General features: G+C 42.1%; 1 non-coding gene across 1 annotated transcript; it reads right to left on the bottom strand.

Annotated features, from left to right (window-relative positions):
- Nucleotides 1–2142: 2142 nt before the first annotated feature.
- LOC115063162 lies at nucleotides 2143–2246 on the bottom strand. The gene has a single exon (XR_003843058.1). It is a non-coding gene; the product is annotated as a U6 spliceosomal RNA (small nuclear RNA).
- Between the last annotated feature and the right edge of the window lie 15757 nt (nucleotides 2247–18003).

Raw genomic sequence — 18003 nt, forward strand, 5'->3', positions numbered from 1 at the left:
GTGTGTGTGTGTGTGTGTGTGAATGTGTGTGTGTTTCAGTATGTAAAAATGACATTGTATTATGTTTCTCATTCCCCATCAGTGCTGTTTATATCTGGCCCACTTTTTCTTTCTGCTGGCACATAGATCCTCACCACCACAAACTGCACTGCATGCCTGTATTTGAACCTATAGGAGGATCTTTTTCTTTTTAAACATTTTGGGTGTCATTGTGTAGCTCAAAAGGACCATAAACTGTAGGGCAAGTGCAGCCCTGTCACTAGACAAAAACTAAGAAGGTTGAGTGGATTCAGAAACCCTGGTAAATTCTCATATCTGAGAACAGTAGGCATCCAGACTCAGTTCCAGTCCTGGAGCAGGTGACCATGACAACCCACATGAGGATCTTGACTGCTAGTCACATAACACAGAGCACAGAGTTCTCTATGCTAATGAGGTTTCTAGATGGGCCCTGAGGGTCCCATCTACCCAATAAGCTTCCCTTGCTGGACATTTCTTCCTGCAAAAGGTATTTAATCTCTGGTCCACCCTGAGTAAGTGGTATGTATCCATTTTCCACAATGAACAATGAATAAACAGTTTGGACAAGCAAAGTCTGTCTCTCTCATCAAGAACTGCCATGGGGGAAAGCATTTGTCACACAGAACTGCTTACCTAAGTCTCCTGCAGAAGACCCCTCTCTACCCTCCAGACACAGACACTCACCCCTGAGCTAAGCCAGAGTTCCCCTTCCCCTCAGCACTGGGATCATCATTGAACCACACTGGCCCCTTGCTCCTGACTCTAGGAGGTTCCAAGCAGCAACTGGACATCCTGGAGTTTGGGAATCCCTGCCTCCTTGGCCCCAGCTTGAGTCATTTCTCACCTGGACTGGGGCCTCCATCTTAGGCTGTGTTCTACTACCCCCACACCCCAGTGGTGGTGAAGATGGAATTTAATCCTTTTTGTCTTGCCCAAGCAGCGTTCCCACACCCCAGTGGTGAGAACACTGACCTACAACAAATAAGCTCAGAATCTTCCTACATGACCTTCTCAAGTGCCAACATCACAATCATGTGCCACTCTGTCAGTCAATTGAATGAACTGCTTTGGGTTAGATTTTTGGCCCAAATCTCTCCTACCTGCAGGAGAGTTCAAGAGGCCCAGTCTCCCCCATGTACTTAACACGTCCATGCTTTCTAATTTTTTTTTTGTTAGCTTAGCAAGAACACAGTGATATTTTATAGTATTTTTGTTGCTTGTTTTTCTTTGCTGTTGTTTGTTTCTGAGCCAGGATGACTTAGTCTGAGCTTGCCTTCCATTTTCTATGTAGCCAAGATAGCCTCAAGTCCCTGATTCTCCTGCCTTCATCATCTCTCAAGTCTAGCATCTAGCATTGCTGCTTTTTTTCCAAATTATTTTATTTTTATTGTGTGTTATGGTATGTGTGTGAGTGCATGCGTGAGCATGAATATGTTTGTGTGTATGTTTGTGTGTATGTTTGTGTGTATGTTTGTGTGTATGTTTGTGTGTTTGAGACAGAGGATTTTTTTTATATAGCCAGACTTACCTTAAATTAATTAATTCTTTCTTTCTTTCTTTCTTTCTTTCTTTCTTTCTTTCTTTCTTTCGTTCGTTCTTTCTTTCTTTTTAAAGACAGAGGATAGTTTATTTAAAACCCATTCGTGAAATGGACGCCTTGCATCTATGACAAATCATTCATGTTTAAAGCATGACTTAGTAACCGTTGAAGGTACACATTGCCACATACAAATGAACTGGTCAGACCATGACTTTCTATGTTGGAACAGAATAAACTTCCCTGTAAAAACAGCAACTTTGTGACATTTAATTTAGTATTATTCTCCTTCTTCCTCACCCTCTCCTTCAACAGAATCCACACCAACCTCCTCATAATCCTTCTCTAGGACATCCATGTCCTCATGGGCCTCTGAGACCTGCCCCTCCTCCAGGCCCTCACCCACATACCAGTGCACAAAGGCATGCTTGGCATACATCAGATCAAACTCATGATCTAGGCAAGCCCAGGCCTCAGTAATGGTTGTGGTGTACCCAGCACGTACACAGGTCCCCGAACCTTGGCCAGGCCTCCACTAGGTACCACAGTGGGAGGCAATTAAGCCAGTAAGACACCAGTCCACAAAAAATATCAAATGCTTTGATAATTTGCATGTCATCCTTGTGCAGGGGCCATGCTAATCTCTGCATTGTTCAAATTTTAATACATGTGTTGCCTAAGTGAGTATGGCCTTAAACTCTTAATCCTCCTGCCTCAGCCTCTGGATTACAGGCTACTGACATAACACTTATATTATTTGCTTTTAAGTTTGGTTATCTGCTGTTAGGCAGGATTCACTAGAAAGCCAGAACTGATAGCAAACACATATCCATATTATCAAAGGGATGTGCAGAAGCCGAGGATCAGATTTTTTTTTTTTCAAGACAGGGTTTCTCTGTGTAGCTCTGGCTGTCCTGGAACTCACTCTGTAGACCAGGCTGGCCTCAAACTCAGAAATCCGCCTGCCTCTGCCTCCCGATTGCTGGGATTAAAGGCATGTACCACCACTACCCGGCTTCAGATTTCTAATCCAAGAAGAAATGTAGAAAGCTTTCAAAGTTCCAATTCAATGCCAAAATCTCAGACATTTCCAGGTGAGTTACTGATAGTGAATTCATTTTGAAGGACCAAAGAAGCTAGAATGTGAAATTGGCTGGCTGTGTGTGTATGTAGACAGACTCAATCATTCAGAACAGAAATAGACTTGCTGGATCACCTGCCTCTCTGACTCTTACCCTCTTTATCCAGAAAGTTTGCCCACTCAACATTCCCACCCTATTTAGAGTAGGTCCTTTATTCTCACTATCCTAGATGTAATCTTTGGGAATACTTCCACAAACACAAAAATAGGTCCCACTAGACGTAGATGTACCTTAAACCCATCAAGGTCACGATTCAGACCAACTATCACACCTGTGCATATTTTAGAAAAAGATTCATTTATTCTTATTTTATGTGTATGAGTGTTTGCTTGCACGCATGTCTGTGTATCACATGCATTCAGGGGCTATGAAGGCCAGAAATGGACATTAAATCCGCTGAAACTGGAGTTACAGACAGTTGTGAGCTGTCATGTGGATGCTAATACTAAACCTGGGCCCTCTGGAAGAACCGTCAGTACTCTTAATCATTGGGTCCTACAATTGTCCTTTTATCTTGAGTTCTTAGATATACGTTTCTGATAAAGTATACTTTAGAACTATTTTGTTCAGCAGTCTGATGTTTTTCATTTTCTAAATAGTATCCTTTGAAGAACAAAACCTTTTGATTCTGATGTGTTTTCTCTCCCAGAAACCAGCACAGCATTCTCCAGCATTATGAAATCTAGCCAGCAGGGAGAGTTTGTTTCCTGGTCATTTCAAGACTGATTTCTCTATATTCTGCAACCAAGGTCTCTCTCTGTGTGTACATATGTTGGTGTGTGTGTGTGTGTGTGTGTGTGTGTGTGTGTTGAACTTAGCATTTTAGTTAATATTTTACATAAAGACAAGTTGATAGACAGTTGATAATCTTTTCAACAAGTGGTGCTGCAATAAATGAATATCTATATAGGAAAAAGGTATTTTGATCAATACCAAATATTATAAACACACAAAAATGAATTACTAATAGAATAGTAAAGAGAGGGTCTTGAGGTGTAGCTCAGTGGTAGAGCATTACCTAGTATGTACAAGTCTTTGGGTTCTCTTCCCAGTAATGTAAAAACAAAGATGAAACAAAGTAGGAGCTAGACGTTTCAGGAAGTTGGAGCAGGAACTCAAATTCTCTCTCCTTCCAGTTCATTCCATTACACTGCTGTATGGCATTCTCTGGCATATACTTCAGTTTATTTATTTTGTGATGTGTAAATATTATTCTCATAATGATGAGAAAGGTTGTATTGGGATTGAGCAAAGGGCTCTGTGAACAGATTATATACCACTGTAATGGGCCCGGAAGACTACCTGGCTTGCTTGCACTAATGGTTTAACCAACTGTGAATCTTTGTTATTTCAACTGTGAATCTGAGCCATTTGCTCTGTAGGAGACCCTACTCCTTTGTAGGGTCTCCTACATTCTTGTATATGTTATACCACAGGTGTTCATCTATAAGGGATAGGAGGGTAGGGCCTACCTAAACCTAGGTTCTGAGATTTCTTGTGTTCAGCAAGCTGTTCCCATTCTCATTCTCTTCTTGGGGGAGGTAGGCATTGCAGGTTCTGTTGTAGATGGAACTTCAGCCCTAATTGTGGAGAATTAAAGCTTCAAGGAACTCAGCACTCAAGCAAACGTAGACCTAAGCCATATGGTAAGTTGTAGATGGATGCTGAGATAGACTCCTTAGTGGAAACTGTTCAGAATTGAAGAGATCTGGATCTCCTCTTCATGAAACAAGGAAGTCTGTGTATGGCAGTGGGAGAAAGTTGCTGCTTCTATGTCAGTCAGTCAAGGACAATTAGAGAAAGTTTGGATATGGTCAAAAATTATCATAAGGAGAGAGAGAAAAAAAGGTGCTAAGAATCTGATAACTATTATCAATTCTCATTCTCCTGGTCACCCTGGTTAACTGCTCTACTTATAGCAATTGCTGGACCATTAATCTTTTTGCTCTTTTAGACCCAATTTGCTCAACTATCTACTTAACTATGTAAAGAGTTAGAAAATTCTGTTACATTGTTAGAGCTAAGGGGATGATGTAATTAAACCTCTGTTCCACGATGAGTCCACAATTTGACTTATGCCCATTAGAACCAGTGGGGAATGTAACATGTTATCAGACCTTACCACAACTGATGCCATGCTAGAGACACCATTCTGACCTAAGAACCCTAAATGCAGACCCCAACACATGCCAAAACAAGAACTTAATCCATCTTAGTCCATAGCTCTAGAAAAGTTCCTAAACTTACTAACCTTGTTTCTTTGACTTCTGTATCTTTGCTTATTGCTAACTGTTCTTGCTCACTGAAGTTTGTCAAATCAGGATGTAGTTTTTTGAGTATAAAAATTAAAAAATGGCAAGGTTAACTGCTCCATGATTTGGGCAAGTTCCTTGTATAGCTGGACTTTCTTGGGCTCTCCAGTGTTAGAAATAATGACATAGAGGCTGCTAATAAAATTTAAAGATTAGGCCTTTTGCTAGGGTAGTCTCCCATCTAACTTGTCCTGACTAGCCTACAACCTCCCACATGGCTAGTTTTATACCTTTTTCTACTCATCTATCTGAATCCCTGCATCTGCTTTCTTCTCCTGCATCACTCTCTTTGCTTGGAAGTTCTGGCCCCTACTTCCTGCTCTAGCTATTGGCCATCAGCTCTTTATTACATCCAATCAGCAATGAGATAACCCCTGATACAATTCTAGATTGCCTTTAGGCAGGTGAGGAAGGATGGATATTTACAAAATAGAAAACCCAGAGATGGACCATAGAAATGACAATACCAGAATCCTGCCAGCACTTAGTTCTTTGCCAGTACAAAATTAACAATTAAAAATTGTAGGGCTGGAGAGATGGCTCAGCAGTTAAGAGCACTGACTGCTCTTCCAGAGGTCCTGAGTTCAACTGCCGAGCAACCACATGATGGCTCACAACCATCTGTAATGGGGATCCGATGCCCTCTTCTGGTGTGTCTGAAGACAGCGACAGTGTATTCACATACATGAAATAAATAAATTAATTTTAAAAAAAAGAAAACTGTATGTTACAATTGAGAGTAAATAACTTTCTATTTGGCTTTAAGTGCATGCCTGCATTCTCTGGTGAAGTTACCTTACAACACCACTATACCTATTAAAGGTTTTTTCTTTAATATTGAAAGCATGAATATTGATATACACAATAGGATGGATGAACCTTAAAATCCTTGTGTTGAGTGAAAGAAAGTAGAAATAAAACAGCATATATTATATATACCAATTTCCTGAAATTCTAGGAAAGACGAAGTTTCCAATGGTCACAAAAACAGATCAGCACCTTCCTAAGATGCTTTGCTATAAAACAGGAAATCACTTTAATTTGTAATACTATGGACTGAACACAAGTTCCTGCACTTGTTAGGCAAGTATTCTACCACCAAGTCACATCACAGGCCTGAAACAACATTTCCGAGTGATAGAAACATTCTATATCTTGATGGGTAGCCATCTGATGCTGTGTAAGGTAGATCAGGATTCTTTGAGGAGTCACAGGAACCTGCAGTGCCTCTTTCTTTATCCCACTTTTTTTTCACATGTTGACTTCCACATCCCCCACAAGGCCTCACTTCCCAAACCTACCCAAGTATCACCACCAATTTGGGCCAAACACTCAAATTCCAGAGACTGTGGGGGACATTCTCATTCAAATCACCACAGTTTATGAGGGTGAGAGTGGAGTGGTGGAGCAGTCCACATCATGCTATCCAGGAAACAGAGAATAGGGGACATAGAGATAATATTGAGGAAGAGACAAGCCTGAAAGGACATGGCTCCAGTGACCTATTTCTGCCAATTCAGCTGTATTTTGTACCTTTCACCCCTTTTCACTAACAACATCATATTATGGGATTAATCAAGGGATTAATCCATTCATAAGCCAGAGCCCTCCTGATGTAATTGTCTCTGAAGATGAACTTGTGGTGTGGAGTGTATTTTACTAATCTTCTATGAATTTTGTAATCCAATCAGGCCAGCAATGAAGATTAACCTCACATAAACTAATTTATTTTTTATCCAGAGCAGCAAAGATCTGCAATAGTTCTGTGAAGTTTTAGGGCTAGATCCCAGGCTTCTCACAATCAGACAGAGTGTGCATTATTATTTGTAGTAATATTTCAATATTGACCATTGTCCACAGAGGTCCATGACTTTGTTGTTTCTTTCACTCCCTCTATTTCCTCCTCTTCTTTAAACTAAAGAGTCTTATATAGCCTCAGCTAGCCTAGAATTAACAATGTAGCCAAAGATATCCTTGATCTTCTGACCCTCCTGCCTCATTACTTGAGTTACAAGAATGTGCCCTATGAGTTGTTGGCAATCAAATTTCAGACTTCTTTCATCACTCTACTGCCTGCACTACATTATCAGCCCCACTTTCTTGTTGTCTGTCTGTCTATCTTCCTGTCTGTCTATCATGGTCCTGGGTATCAAATGGTATCAAGAGCTCTGTCTAGCCATATCCTCAGCTCCCACCTTACTCCTTTTTTCCTTTCTCCAGCTCCTTTCTAATTTTCTGTGTGTGTTTTTTAAACTGTCTCATTATTATCCCAGGCTGGCATAGAATTTGATATGTAGGCAAAAATCATCCTTCAACACATGAATTTTGTAGCTCAGATTCTTGAGTGCTGGCGTTATTAGCATGTGCCACCCTGCCCTGCCAATGACTTTTCTTTCTAAAACAAGTGTGAAAGTGGTGTGGAAAAAGAAAATAATCTCTCCCACTTACTCAATTTTATCTCTTATATTTATGATAGTGTTTTCTTTTTTGTTGTTTTTCTCTGATTGCCAAAGAGAAGAAGCACTGTTATCTTGTCAAAGATATTATAGAAAAATTAGCAACTACAGGAAGGTGGATGTGCACGTGTTCTCTCTCTCTCTCTCTCTCTCTCTCTCTCTCTCTCTCTCTCTCTCTCTCTCTCNCACACACACACACACACACACACTTTACCATTTCTCCCCCAAGTGGCCACAAGAGACAATTACAACAGTGGCCAAAGATTGAAACCATATTTTCAGTTGTTGAGGCATTCCCTATTTGTCTCCTCATCTCACATTGATTGATCAGATTGGTAATTAGAAACTAATATCATTTCCATGTGTATATCTGCATGTGTGAGGGAGGGAGGGAGGGGAGGGAGGGAGGGAGGGAAAGAATTGCAAAGGCCAAGGATGAATAACAAATGAAGAAGGTTCTAGGGCAAGTTTTATACTCTAGGCCAGCAAACACTTATTAGTGCTGGTAATTTCTGGGATCCCTGTTTCATGTAACTTCAAATCCATTATCTGATCATAGCCTAGTGGATGTGGCTATTTTTAATACACAAATCCTGTCTTTTAGGAATCAGGATACTCTGGTTACTTTTTCTGTTGCTTTACAAAATACCTGACAAAAACCAATTAAGGGAGGAAGGATTGCTTTTGGTTAACCACTCAGAAGAAAGCAGGTCATCAGGGTGGAGAAGGCATAGAGGCAGGAGCAGCTCACAACTGTTAGCAGCAGAAGCATAAGGCTGTTGGATTACTTCTGGGAGGCTCAGGGTGCCAAGATAGGGGAATCCAGGTATTCAGTAGGCATTTCCCCATTTCTGTCTTAATTTAGTCTAGGATCCCAGCCCTGGTGATGGTGCTGCCCACATTCAGAGTGACCTTTATCCTCCCAGCCAATCCTCTTGGCAATTCCCTCCCAGACACACTAAGAGAAATTCATAACTCATTCATGATGATGTGTCAGGCAAGTCACGAAGGACATGAAATCTCTTCACGTGGTAATGACTGGTATTAACAGTAAGGACTTAAGAATACTCAGTTATTTACCCTTATTACATTTCTAATGTAAAGTTCATTCTTTCAGTTACTTTTCAATTGCTGTGATAAAAAACATCATGACCAGGGCAACTTATAAAAGAAAGAGTTTAGTTGGGCTTGTAGTTCCAACATGTTAAAGTTTATGGTGGCAGAGTGGAAGGATGGTGACAGGTGGATGAAGCAACAGCTTCACATCTAAAGAGCCCACATGCAAATCTATAAGCACAGTGAGAATAAGATGAGTGTTTTGAAGCTTCTAAGCAAGCCCCCAGTGACATAATTCTTTCAGCAAGGCCTCACCTCTTAATCCTCCTCAAACAGTCAGCAACTGGAAATCCAGTACTCAAATGCCACACCCACTCCAGTGGATTGTTTTATTGCTGTGAAGAGATACCATGCCCAAGGCAACTCATGACAGAAAGTAATTCATTGGGAGTTCGCATACTGTTTTAGTTGGTGAGTCCCCTGAGCATTATGGCAGGGAGCATGGCAGCAGATAGTCAACCATGGTGCTGGAGGTGCTGTAGATGAGAGATTACATCTAATTCACAAGCAGGATGGAGAGAGCTAACTGGAAATGGCATGAGTTTTTGAAACATCAAAGCACACCCCCAGTGGCATACCTTCTCCAACAAGGACACACCTCTTAATCCTTTCTAAACAGTTCCACCAACTGGAAACCAAACATTCAATTATATGAATCTATGGGGGGCATTTTCATTCAAGCCACCACAGGCAGTAGTTAAAGAACACTTTGTTCTGGGCATATTGTACATGGCTCTTAATATCAACACTCATAAGACAGAAGCAGGAAATCTCTGTGCATTTGAAGCCAGCCTACTCTACATAGTGAGTTCCAGGCCAGACACGAGTACATAGTTAGAGTCTATCTAGGGGAAAAAAAGGCCACTTTGTGACTGATAGAATGAATGCCCAATACTATGGTAGAGTTAGGTATCAGAGGATATGCCAGGACTAAGGACCCCAAAAGGCTTCATCCTTTCTTGCCAAGTTCTTGTCTTTCAATATCTGATCATTGGATTAGTGAGAGCTCCTATGTATCTGAACACTCATGTGAAAGACTCAAGTCTCGAGACTTGTAGCTTAGAGAAGCAGCTGGTCACCTTACATCCTCACTAGGGAGAAGGGAATGAAGCCTGTGCTCATCTAGTTCTCTTTCTCTTTTGCTCTCTCTCTGTCTCTCTCTCTGTCTCTGTCTCTCTCTCTCTATATATATATATATGTATATATAATATTGAAAATTTATTTATTATTTATATTGCATTTTGCCTGTATGTACACCTGTGATCCAGAGTTGGGTACCAGATCTCATTACAGATGGTTATGAGCCACCATGTAGTTGCTGGGAATTGAACTTAGTACCTCTGGAAGAGCAGACAGTGCTCTTAATCTCTGAGCCATCTCTCCAGCCTCTAGTTATCTCTTTTTTTTATGCAGTCCAGGAACCAAGCATAGAAGGCTACTGCCCAATTTTAGGGTGGGTTTTCCCACCTCAATTAACCCAATCAAGATAATTCCTTAAGAGCATAAAATGCTTGACAGTAGGGAGAGGGAACTTATACAGCCCATCTTCAGCAGGAAGACAAGGCATCAAATGAGGGGTGGGGTTGCCATCCCACAGTCACATCTCTGACCCATAATTGTTCCTTTCTGAAAGAATTACAGGGATGGAAATGGAGAGGAGCCCGAGGAAAGGAAGTTCCAGAGACAGGCCCAAAGTGGGATCCAGCTCAAGGGGAGGTTCCAAGGCCTGACACTATTACTGAGGCTATGGAGTGCTCACAAAAAGGGATCTATCATGACTGCCCTCCTAAAAACCCAACAAGCAGCTGAAAGAGTCAGATGCAGGTATTTGCACTCAACCAGTGGGCAGAAGCAGCTGACCTCTGTTGTTGAATTAGGGAAGGCTGAAAGAAGCTGAGAAGGGTGATCCTGTAGGAGGACCAGCAGTCTCAACTAATCTGGACCCCCAAGGTCTCTCAAACACTGGACCACCAAGCAGACAGCATACACCAGTTGATATGAGGCCCCCAACACACATACAGCAGAGGACTGGTGGGCCTGTGTTCATTCAGAGATGATGCATCTAACCCTCAAGAGACTGGAGGCCCCAGGGAGTTTAGAGGTCAGGTGGGGTGGGGGGTGGGGATATCCATGTGGAGACAGGGACAGGTAGGGAGGAGGTGTAGGATGTGGAACAGTCAGAGGGTGGATGGGGAGGGGGAATAAAATATGAAGTGTAAAAAATAAATTAATTAAAAAGAGCATACCTAAAGGCTAATTTAATAATTCCTATAAGTATGCCTACAGCCTTGTCTCATAGGTGAGTCCATGTCCTGTCAAGTTTACAGTCAACACTAGCCCTTACATCTCCTAGAGGCCATATGTTAAAGGATTCATCCCAAGGGTGGTATTGTTGGGAGACAGTAGAACCTTCTAAGAGTTCTTATGTTATTAAAGGCACACACTTGAAAGTAATTTTAGGACTCCAGCTCATCGTCTTCTCTTTGCTGTATGGGACTTATTTTCTTTCTACCACATTCTCCTGCCAGTACTGCCATGCACTCATTCAAAGCTAATATAGGAATTTTTTTTTTTCAGGACAAGGTTTCTCTGTGTAGCCCTGGCTATCCCAGAACTCACTCTATAGAACAGGCTGGCCTCCAACTCAGAGATCCAGGTGCTTCTGCATCCCGAGTTCTGGGATTAAAGATATGGGTCACAGCCTGGCTGCAAATATGAGGAATTGATTATTGATAGAAACTTAAAAGCTGTGAACCGAAATGATTTTCTGAGAGCCAGTGAGCAGCTGAGTGGTAGTGCACACCTTTATTCTCAGCACTCAGGAGGCAGAGACAGATGGAGCTCTGGGTTCAAGCCTACATAGTGAGTTCCAGGACAGCCAGGGCTATACAGAAAAAGAACCCTGTTTCAAGGAAAAAATAAAAGAGCCAGCGAGATGGTTTGATCAGCAGTAAAGGCGCTGCTTGTGGCCAAATCTGACTACCTGAGCTCAGTCTGCTGATTCCACATAGTAGAAAAGAACAAATCCTTCACAAGTTTTCCTCTGATATCAATACATGATATGCACAGGCCACCCAAAAGAATGAAACACACACACACACACACACACACACACACACAACCTTGAAAATTTATTTTTAAAGTATTTTGTTACAATAAGGCAAAAAGTAACACAGGAAATTTGTACCGAGACACAAGGTTATTGCTATAGCTATCTATATACCTGATAATATAGAAGGACTTTTGCAACTGGTTTGAATGAGAAGTTTGGCCTTGTAAAACGGAAAAGGCTACTGGTTTAACGGGTGAATCTGATGTATGCTCTGATAACAAGAATTCTGATAGAATTTATGACTAGTCCAGCTCATGCTAATGTGGTTCCAGACAGAAATGAAGCCCCAACTGGGAATTGGAGTAGAGGCTACCCTTGCCACCTGCCATAGCAAAAAAAAAAAAATGTTCCTATATTTAATCCATGTCTTGAGACCTAAATGAGAAGCCAAGCTTAAAGGTGATGAGCTAGTATAAACTGATGGGCGGGATTAGTATGAGCATGGCTGGCTGTCTCTAGCAAAGTCCACAGTGAGAATCGACAACCAAAAAGAACAAAGAAGGATTGGGAAATTGTAGAGCTCAACTAGAAAAAAGTCCTTGCAAAGACGTACAAGAGAACAGTTAGGTTGTCAATACTGAACAAAGAAGCTCTACACTTTGTCCTGGGACCAATAGGAAGAATGGCCCTAGAAATCACCTCAGCAGTTGCCAAGGCGCTAGCTATCACTGGCTTGGGAATATAGAAGTGCAAATTTGACTAGGTGGTGGTGCACACCTTTAATCAAAGCACTGGGGAGGCAGAGGCAGATGGAGCTCTGTGAATTCAAGGCCAGCCTGGTCTACAGAGCCAGGTCTGTTATACAAAGAAACCCTCTCAAAAAAAGTGCAAATTTGTTCCAAAGATAGCCCAGACCAGAATCTTTTTTTTTTTGCATTTATTTAGTTAGTTATTTATTTTCTTATTATGTGGGGAGCATTTGTATGGAGATCGGAAGACAGCTTGCAGGAGCTTTCCCTTGCCACCATCTGGGTCCTGAGGAGTAAAATCAAGTAGTCAGGCTTGGCAACAAGTTCCTTTGTCAACTGAGCCATCTTACTGGCCCTGTGTGTATTTTCCTAGATCCCCAGAGTGTCAGGTTTGCTCAGAAATGGCTATGGAATTGTTCTTTTGGCTAACACTCAGAGAGAGCAGTGTAACCAGGGTTCAGGCAGGCTCAGGCACAGCCTTTTGTCACGTTCCACGAAATACTGGCTTTGGAGAGAGGCAAAATGCAAGGCTCATGGGGGAAATGGAGGCTTCCCCTGAGCTCTCAAAGGGAATCCTGGGGAGTTGGGCAGTGTGTTACACATTCCAAGTACCCGCAGGGCAGCTTCTCACAGGACAGAACAGTGATTGGAACCAGAAGAGGGAAGGCGGAAACTCCAGCGATGACCTAAGGAGGACAGAGACTCGAGCAATGTGCACTGCTTATCATGGGAAGCTGCAGCTGGTGTGCAGACAAAGGTCACAGGGCAGCCTGTTTCCTGTCACAGTGTCCCTTATTCCCAAATATGGACTTTTCAGATTTAACCTTTGTCACACTCAAGTATTTTGCCACTGAGGTAAGTGCCTGAAGACTGACCAAGGCCCTCCCAACCCATTAATCAGTATTGCATGAGACATGTGAGTCCTTCACTCCACTAACCCTTTCTTGAGAGAGTGTTCAGGTATGAGGAAGTTGTGGTTTCTTTTTCAAACATTAACATCTATTTGGAAGAAGGAAGCTGTATGATATGCGCAGATGTCTTCATAAGGACATGGGATATAGATAGGAGATTATTCCATATGGAGTCTCAGATCTTAATTTTTGGTCATGGATTACTGGTTTGAACAGACTCCTGTTGTGTCTTGTAGAATTTAAATTTTTTTTGAGGTAGTCTTTTTCATTAATTTTCCCTTAAGGGCCTCCTTTTAAGTTTTTTTTATTTAGTCTTTTTTTACAGTCCAGATTTTACCCCCCTCCGGGTCCACCCTCTGACTGTTCCACATCCCATACCCCCTCTCCACCATCTCCACGAGGATGTCCCCACCCCACCAGATCTCCCCACTCCCAGGGGCCTCCAGGTTAGGTGCGTCTTCTCTGACTGACACCAGACCCAGCAGTCCTCTGCTGTATGTGTGTTGGGAGCCTCATATTAGCTGGTGTATGCTGCCTGGTTGGTAAGGGCCTCCTCTTTACCACTGTCTTTCATTGCTATGAGAAGACACCATGACCAAGGCAACTCTTATAAAGGCAAACAATTGGGGCTGGCTCACAGGTCCTGAGGTTTAGTCCATTTTTATCATGGTGAGAAGCATGGCAATGTGCAGGCAGACATGGTGTAGGAGGAGCTAAGAGTTCTACATCCTGACCCACAGGCAGTAGAAGGGGACTGTCTTTCTCAGGCTGCCAGGGGGAAACTGCAATTCCATGCTGGGCCCAGCTTGAGCATATGAGACCTCAAAACTCACCTCCACAGTGACATACTTCCTCCAATAAGGCCACACTTACTTTAACAAGGCCACATCTTCTGATAGTGCCAGTCTCCATGGGCCAAGCATTCATACTCATGATTCTATGGGGGCCAAACCTATTCAAACTACCTACCTGACTTACATATTTAAAGAAATATTTCTTTTCTGTTGTTGTTGTTGCTTGTAACCCTGCTTGGCCAGGAACTCAGTATAAATTTCAGGCCAGCTTCTTCATACTTACAGGCATCCTCTTGCCTCTGCATCCTAAATGCTGGGATTCCAGTGATATGCCACCATACATATGACTCTGACTCATGCCTTTGACTCATGCATACTTATGAACTGAATGGATTTCCTCTTCTGAGAGAATAGCTCAAATCTACAACTTGCTCCTTTCCATGTAAAATTCACGGTTCAGCATTCCTTATAATCTCCATTACCTACTTAACTCTGTGCATCCGTGTACCCACGAAAATCCTAGAGGAGTTATTCTGTCCTGTGGTGACAGCTAGAGATTATTTGTTCTTGTGTTTTATTTTGTTTTGTTTCAAGACAGAGTTTCTCTATGTAGCCCTGGCTGTCCTGGAACTCACTCTATAGACCAGGCTGGTCTTGAACTCACAGAGATCCACATGCCTCTGTCTCCCAAGAACTGAGATTAAAGGTATGTGCCGCTACCACCTAGGAATGTTCAATATTGTTGAGTTCTCCAAAACCTGCTGGTTAAAAGAAATCTATTGATTGTTCCTACACACCTTACCTAGCACGTAGAGTACTCACAACACATTCCTGAACTAAAGTGGTTGTTTGCCTTTAGCCAAAAGAATGCTGTACTACAGGTCATCCAAGCCCTAGAAGATTTGAGAAGATACAGAAAGCAGGGTCTGGGGAAACAGGATGTGGCTGAGGACTATTGAGCTACAGAAACACCAATAGTAGAACATGATTTGAAATGCGTTTTCTCTTCTTTTGCCCATATTTATTTAAGGTCCCCTGTTTTTTTTCCTTCTACTTGTGAAATTCCAGCACTACTTGCAGGTTTATTTTGTTTTTGGTAGTCTTAATTTGTTGTTATTGTTGTTTTTGAGTTGGAGTCTTGCTATGTAGCCCCACGCTGACAGGGAACTCAGTAGCCTAGGTTGGCAAGGGACTGACTTGCACTGGTCCTACTGCTTCTGTCTCTTGGGAAGTATTGGAATGATCAGGACTACCTCTTAACATTAGTGTCTTAGTCAGGGTTTCTATTCCTGCACAAACATCATGACCAAGAAGCAAGTTGGAGAGGAAAGGGTTTATTCGGCTTACACTTCCACACTGCTGTTCATCACCAAGGAAGTCAGGACTGGAATTCAAGCAGGTCAGGAAGCAGGACCTGATGCAGAAGCCATGGAGGGATGTTCTTTACTGGCTTGCCTCCCCTGGCTTGCTCAGCCTGCTCTCTTATAGAACCCAAGACTACCAGCCCAGGGATGGTCCCACCCACAAGGGGCCTCTCCCCCTTGATCACTAATTGAGAAAATGCCCCACAGCTGGATCTCATGGAGGCATTTCCCCAACTGAAGCTCCTTTCTTTGTGGTAACTCCAGTTGTGTCAAGTTGACACAAACTAGCCAGTACAATTAGTCTCTCTCTCTCCCACTTAATTTCCCTCTTCCCCACTCCTCTGTGTGTGTGTGTGTGTGTGTGTGTGTGTGTGTGTCTGTCTGTCTGTCTGTCTGTCTGTCTGTCTGTCTGTCTGTCTCCTCTTCCTCTCCCTCCTCCTCTACTTCTTTATATTTTTCCTGAGACAAGGTCTCTCTATATAGTCCCGGCTGTCCTGGATTTCCTTCTATAGACCAGGGTGGCCTCAAATACAGAGATCTACCTGCTTTTGCCTCCTGAGTGCTAGGATTAAAAGTGTGCACCACAGAAATGTCTCGACTGTTAAAGATCAGGCTCACAACCAAACATATAAGATATTAGTTTTCTTAAGACAGTTCTTCAGGTTTTGCCTTTCTCATAGTGAGAGCTACAAATAAAAAAATTCATGACCTACTGAAAGCATTCACCATTCTGAAAAAAAAACCTTTGACCATTTTCACATTCATAAGCAGGGTAATTTCTTCTGGGAGATGTATGCATCATTCCTCCATTCAAGTCAGAGCTGACTCATAGATCTTGAAATCCAGCTTTACTGAGTTTCTTTTCTCCTCTTCCTTGAGAATCCCAACTCTGAGTCATGGGTACTTTCCCCCCTGACCCAGTTTATCCTGTTCCCTCAAAGGACAAGCATGGCATCACTTAAAACTTACTAAAAATGCCTGCAGGCTTTCATGCTGCTCATCATAGTCTCCCTCCCTTTGAATTCTCTTTCTGGAATTAAAAAAATATTTTTTCTACTGTTCCCCGCTCCGTGTGTGTGTGTGTGTGTGTGTGTGTGTGTGTGTGTGTGTGTCTGTGACTATATATACCACAGTACATGTGTGAAGATCAGAGGACAACTTGCACATGTTTGTTTGCTCCATCTATCTTATGGGTTCCAGGAATTAACTTAGGTTATCTGGTTTGACAGGAGAAGCTCATAGCCACTGAATCTTCTTGCAGGCCTCTTTCTGAATGTTTAGATATTCAGGGAAGCTGGGTAGTCTGCTTTTATTGTTTTTTATCACTACCACCACCACCACCATCATTATTATTGATTTTAAAAAGACAGGGTCTTGTTATATGGCCCCCAGTGGCCTAGAACGTCCAAACCAGACTTCAAACTAACAGATAGGATCTGCCTGCTTCTGCTTCCTGAATGCTAGAATTAAAGACTTGTGCAGCCATGCTCAGGCTTGTCTCAAACTTGTTATGTGGCTGAGATGTCGCTGACCTCCTTCCTGATTCTCCTGCCTCCACCTCTCAAGTTCTGGGATTACGGGTGTGCTCCACCTATAGGTCTGCCAATGATCTTATTATTGTCACCTTTGGTGGTTTGTAGAGAGCACCTTAAAAACTTTCTGAATCTGGGTTTCCTTGTGGGAAAGTTTATAATTTTATGTTTTCCTTTATTTTTCATTAAGTCTCAGAGTTACCATTTCTTTTTTTTTTAATTTTTTAAAAAATATTTATTTATTTATTATATATAAGTACACTGTAGCTGTCTTCAGACACTCCAGAAGAGGGAGTCAGATCTTGTGACGGATGGTTATGAGCCACCATGTGGTTGCTGGGATTTGAACTCCGGACCTTCGGAAGAGCAGTCGGGTGTTCTTACCCACTGAGCCATCTCACCAGCCCACCCTTTCTTTTTTTTTTTTAAAGGTTTTATTTATTTTATTTTATGTATATGAGTACATTGTAGCTGTCTTCAGACACACCAGAAGAGGGCATTGTATCTCATTAAAGATGGTTGTGAGCCACCATGTGGTTGCTGGGAATTGAACTCAGGACCTCAGGAAGAAGAGTCAGTGCTCTTAATAGCTGAGCCATCTCTTCAGCCCAGAGTTACCCTTTCTAGATGTAATAACAGGAAAATATATTCTTTTCCTTAATCCATACCAAAACATCATTTGTTGACCTTAAATGTACATAAATACATTTCAATAAATATGTAATAAATATCCCTATAATATTTTAACAAAGAAACCAATACAGTGATCTGTAGGTACACATGCGTTGCTTTTAGACTTAGGGCTATCTTCTTTTCCCTTTAATGAAGGCAGACTTTGACCTCTGTAAGATCTTAAGCCTCCACTACTTTTATTTCTAGATAATCCTTTGGTTTGCCTTCTGACATTTCTAAAGCTAAAATAGTCTCCTGGGCTGTGGTTCTCTGTTCATTTAAAACACACTGTAGTTGCTCTGCCTGCTGCCAAGGTCCTTAAGCTGTTGCTGTGCCAACCAGATT

This window comes from Mus pahari, chromosome X, assembly GCF_900095145.1.
Source record: "Mus pahari chromosome X, PAHARI_EIJ_v1.1, whole genome shotgun sequence".
In the NCBI taxonomy this organism is placed as follows: Eukaryota; Metazoa; Chordata; class Mammalia; order Rodentia; family Muridae; genus Mus; species Mus pahari.